This window comes from Mustela erminea, chromosome 21, assembly GCF_009829155.1.
Source record: "Mustela erminea isolate mMusErm1 chromosome 21, mMusErm1.Pri, whole genome shotgun sequence".
NCBI classification, from domain to species: Eukaryota; Metazoa; Chordata; class Mammalia; order Carnivora; family Mustelidae; genus Mustela; species Mustela erminea.
Genome location: NC_045634.1, coordinates 30,790,245 through 30,796,243, shown reverse-complemented (window position 1 = coordinate 30,796,243; position 5,999 = coordinate 30,790,245). Strand labels below are relative to the sequence as shown.

The 5,999-nt window shown below is 34.5% G+C and overlaps 1 pseudogene; it reads left to right on the top strand.

Annotated features, from left to right (window-relative positions):
* Positions 1–827: 827 nt before the first annotated feature.
* On the top strand, positions 828–1,307 carry LOC116581862 (annotated as a pseudogene).
* Positions 1,308–5,999: the final 4,692 nt, after the last annotated feature.

Sequence of the window (5,999 nt, the reverse complement as noted above, 5' to 3'; positions counted from 1 at the left end):
CCTACTTGTGATCTCTCTCTCTCTCTCTCTGTAAAATCTTTAAAAAAAAAAAAAAAAAAGAAACCTAGTTTCTCTTTCACCTTTCACTTCTCTAGCTCCGTCTCTGTCTCCCTCTGATTCAACTGATTTTTCTGTCTTACTGGTGGCACGCAACTTTATTAGGGCAGTTTCCTCTGCAAATTTGCTTTACTGGTTACTGTTTTATCAAGCATTTGTTCCTGAATCACTAAATCCTTAACAGTAGTTGGCATTACCCAGACGTCTGTGTTTTGCTCTTCTTCTTCTCCTCCTTCTCCTCCTTCTCCTTCTTCTTCTTTTTTTTTTTTTTTTTTAGTATTTATTTATTTATTTGAAAGGGAGAGAGAGAGAGAAATAAACAGGGAAGAGGGAGAGGGATTGAAGTCCTCAAGCAGACTCCCTGCTGTGCATGGAGCCAGATGGGAGCCTGGATCCCAGGACCCTGAAATCATGACCTGAACAAAAATCAAGAGTCAGATGCTCAAATGACTGAGCCACCCAGTGCCCCTGTGTTTTGCTATTCCCATAGCTATAGAGTGAAAACACTTTTTAAAATATGTACTTATCTAATTAGGAATAATTATTCTTATTGATTTGGAAGTTTCTTACATATTCTAGATATGAGTTGTTTACCTTTTTGATATCTTGTGGGCAACTATTCACATATTGAAAAACGTCTTCCCTCTTTAATAGTTACTAAATGGATGAATATGCAAAAGGCCATAGTGCATGAGGAGGTTAATGAAAAAGCTGAATTATGGCTTACATCAACAATATAAAAGACATCCTTCCTTCAGGTGGCCAGAAAGATGACCAACATTCAGACTGAGTAGGCCCACCAAAAACACCCAACCATCTTTCAAAATAAAAAGAGTATCCTGCTATAGGAAATGGCAAGGAGGAGTTCCTGTGATACTACAAAAACATGGGTCTGTACTTCAAGATGCTCAAGGAGGCCACTGAAGGCATGGATATTGACAAGAAATGCCCCTTTCCTGGTGATGTCTCCGTCCGAGTATGGATTAGGTTTAGTGTGGTGACCCAGATGATGACAATGCAGAAGACCACTGTTATCCACCAAGACTACCACCACCACATCCGAAAGTACAGCCACTGTGAGAAAGACCACAAGAACATGTCTGTGCACCTGACACCCTACTCAGGATTGTCCAGATTGGGGATATTGTCACTGTGGGACAGAGAGCTAGTCCTTAAATAAGACTGTATGATTGAATGGGTTCAAAGTCTGGAAGGCCACCGGCACCAGGAAGCAATTCTAGAAGTTCTGAAGTTCTGAGATGAGACATCTGCCCACATCCCTTAAGAAAACAGAGTTAATTCTCCTCAAAAAAAAAAAAATATATATATATCTATCTATCTCTATATATGTATGTATATGTGTGTGTATGTGTGTGTGTGTGCAGACACACACACACACACACACACATAATAGAGATAACATTCATATGAAAATAATCCAATGGCAAAGGCAAGTAAGAGAACAAATATCCTTGAGTATCTGCAGAAAATTTGACGATGGATGTGGACGTCCATTTGCCATGGGATTTGAAGTTTTGAGTCAATCCTACTTAAACATAAAGTAGTATGAATTCCCCAGATAATACCTGGCTGGTACCATTTTTTAAAAAAGATATATAATAACTTTTATTATGAGAACCATATGTGAGTATAATTATTTTTATGAAATAAACAGAGTTCACGCAGTACTGAAGAAGAGAAACATTATACAATGATTAAAGAGAAATTAGTGCAATTTTAACTTTTAATTATGATGGCTTTCTTCGTGGGTCATAGTCTAATCTTACATGAAAAGCTGTTTTCATAACACTGATATATTTGTACAATTTAATATGTGTTAAAGTAATACATGCATGAAAAATTAAGGGTCACTAATAAGGCTTACAAAGCTGAAATTACTATTGCAGTTAGCTTAATCATAGCAATGTATTTCCATTGATTTTGGACTTATAATTCTATTAGATACAATATGTAGTTTTCTAATTATAAGAAAAAAAAGGGAGGGGATTCTATGAACAGTCTGGAAGTTGTTGTATAGCATTACGTTTCCTTCATTTGTCATGATATTGTCTCTTGCACGCTAAAGTTCTGGAAATTTCTTACAGCTATAATTGTTATTATAAAGATCATGCCACGTGTATTAAGAAGATCTCAATAAAAAGATACAGAATCCTGGGGCATCTGCCGGGCTCCGTCAGTTAATCTTCTGACTCTCAGTATCCTCTCAGGTCATGAGCTCAGGGTCGTGAGACTGAGCCCCACATCTGGCTTCACACTCAGCACAGAGTCTGCTTGAGACTCTCTCTCTCCCTCTGCTTCAGCCCCTCCTATCTCTCTCTCTATCTCAAGAAATAAAATATTTTTTAAAGGGGCACCTGGTAGCTCAGTCATTAAGCATCTGCCTTAGCTCAGCTCATGATCCCAGAGTCCTGAGATCCAGCCCGGCATCTAGCTCCCTGCTCAAAGGGAAGCCTGCTTCTCACTCTCCCACTACCCCCCTACTTGTGTTCCCTCCCTTGCTGTTTCGTTCTCTGTCAAAAAATAAATAAATAAATAAAATATTTTTAAAAATATGAAAAAAAAAAAAACAGAATCCCATTCAAAACTACCTGCTCACTAATTTATGGTATTTCAGAAAATTTGCTTTCTAGCAGAAGTGTCTATATCCAACTTCTTTCCCTTTGGACCAGCCTTTGCATTATGTATCAGACTAGCCTCTGATAACATAACCAGTCTCTGAACATGAACAGTGCTTGGTAAATAACAAAGACATAAAACAAATAATTTCAGGTTGACTATTTAAAATAGAAAGTGTAATATGAATTCTTGTTATAGCCTTCCTTAATCAATAAAGTATGGCACTATATCCATCATGCAAGATAACTGGGGATAAAGAAAAAAAACTCCTTTTCTACTTTTTAATTCCTTAATATATGAAGACCTTGAAACATAATCAATATTATGAATCAATGTTTGCAAGAAATGGGTTACTTGTTGGTCTGCATTTTAACTTTAATTGCTTTTTTATATGGTAAAACAAAAAGAAGTAAAAAAGAATAGATAATGAGGACAATGAAACACAGATACGAACTGAAACTTTATGAAATAATATGAGTTCTGTATAAAATTAATTTCTTTTCAAAATACTTAGTAATTATTCTTAAAAGCATCAAAGGATATTAAACATAAATTGTGAAAATTTGGGTCCTGGCTCTGTTGCTGTTACACATAAGCTTAGAGCCATTCAGCAACTTTTTTCAAAGCTTAGGGCATTATTTGCTTCATTACTATACTGCAAACTTAGGACCTATAAAGAAAATCATTAGGAACACATTAGTATTTTAAATTGTAACTGATAATAAAATTCTATTTAGGAGATGTAAGTGTCTTTTACATTAATTTGTAATTAATTATTGTGTGTCAAGTCATACTGGTGAAGCTTCATTTCTTTATTCCCTCCTTCTATCATTCATGTACCCCTTACATTTATTCAATGCTCTAGGCTAAGCTCTAGGAGCACAACTGAATAACGCTTGTGGCAGTTCAGTCTAACGTAGCACGTGCCAACTTTTGGCTTGTGAACCCTTTCATTAAGATGCGAAAAGCATCTTAGTGCTTTTCTTAGTTCCCCCCTGGAGGGGCACCTGGGAGACTCAGTTGGTTAAATGTCTGACTCTTCGTTTCTGCTCAGGTGACGATCTCATGGTCTGTGAGCCCCGCATTGGGCTCCATGGTCACTGGGGAGCCTGCTTGAAGAGTTTCTCCCTCTGTCTCTCCTCCCACTTGTGCTCTCTCTCTCTCAAATAAATAAATAAATCTTAAAAAAAAAAAAGATGTTAAAAGGGGCACTTTTGTTAAGGTAATAGCAGCCTAGGTATCAAAATTTCTATTTCCTTAGCAATATGATAATTTGCAAATCTTTAAAAAATGAAACCCTTAAGAAATTTAAAATTTAAAAATGAAACATTTAAGAATTTCTGAACACATACTGAGTAAGCTCATGTAAAGATTAGTTAGGATCAGATCAGTTGCTTAGGATTCAACTAGCTGATATATCTAGGTCTTATCAGCTAACTGGTGTTTGCTTCTATATTAGAAGACCATTGATTTCTATTTTTTTTTATAAGCACTTAACTGAATTCACTCAATGTGTGAAACACATTTTTTCCCTTTAATTTTCACGTAAATGTCTCAATTTTGTTGTGGTAGTTTTAACTAGTAGACTATGGTAATTTGTTTTTATTTGTATTGTATTTATTATTTAATTCTGTCCAAAATTGACATATAGACAAACCAGAAATAAGTGACATTATGTCAAAGTAGAAGTTAATGAGGAAAACCAGTATTTTAATTATTCTATAGATTATTTTAAAATTTAGAGATATATAACTCCTATTTGTGTGATCAATACGTTTATGTAGCAACATTGTTTCAAAAACTTTAAAAATCTGTATTAGGGTGAGAAAATGTAGTGACTAACATTCAATAGGGCTATTTATTGCTAATAAATTCTCCCCATCAAACTGCATTGCTGAAAAACGTCTCACAAATTGAAGTCATATACCCTCCCCTCACTGCATCATTTGTAACTAAAATGGAGATGATACAAGCAACTTTACTGATGAATTTATAGACTGGAAAATGCAAAAACTATTCAAACATCAGATCACGCAAGAAGTCTGCTCAGTTTCTGATCCTGCAATATAGTATTACATTTCTGTCTAAACCTTAAAATATGTCTAGTTTCTAGGCCAAATATAATGTAATATAGTCTTTTTAACATATACAAATTTAAAAATTCTTGCAATGATATGTTATATATAAATTAAAATGTTTATAAGCATGACCTATATAAGTGTTACCTTTATCAAGTATACATGGTGAATATTTTCTAAAAGAAAAAAAAACAGCTGAAAATCATCCCTGTTTAAAAACTAACAACTTCTCTTCCCGTGCGGCAGCCCGGGCTCCGCACCGTCAGTTACGAACTCATCCGCCTCTTCTCCCACTGATTTTAAACGTACGCGCCTAACCCTGGGATTGTGCACACGTGATTTCCAGAGTTTTGACTTTGATCCATGCATCTTTATATTATGCTTTAATATCGGGCAGTTTGGTTAAACCCTCTGCCCCATCACCATTAATCTATTTTTTAGAAAGTTCTTGGCTGATCATCCCAATGTTTTTCTCATGACCTTTAAAACCAGATCTGCTATTTTAGCTCCTTCCCACAAAATACCATTTTTATTTTTATTGAAATTTTATATTTATGGATAAACGGCATTTTTATTATTTTGAGTACTGCTATGCAGAACATGATATATATTGTATTTGTTTATGCCATCTTTGGTCTTTGAATAATATTTGAAATATTTTTTTCACATAGATCAAGTTCATTTCGTGTTGCTTATACCTAGAGATGTGAAGAGTCTTGACAACTGCTAGTGGGTCTTTATTTTGATAGATCTTTCTATCTGAGGCTTCTATATGAGAGAACTACTGATTTCTGTAAGTTAATAATTTAAATGATAAATGAAATTGTTTCCTTAATTTCTTTCATTCTTTTTTTTTTTTTAAATCGCTTCTTTATCAAATAGCAGTTGACTGTATTTTTTGTAGATCTGTTTCTGGGATATATATATATATATATATATACACACACACACACACACACACACACACACACACACTTATACATAATCTGTCTATATTTCCTTTTGCAAATGCCACATTGGTGCAAAGTAAGGCTTGAAATCAGGTGATGTGAATGCTCCTCTTCTTCTTCAAAATTGTGTTGATATTCTAGTTTTTTTTGTCTTGTTTTTTGTTTTGTTTTTTTATGTTCCTGGTAAAATTTAGAATCAGTTTTTTTAAATCCATGGAATTACTTGCTGAGATTTTCTTTTTATTATTATACCAATTCTGTACATAAAGTTGGGAAA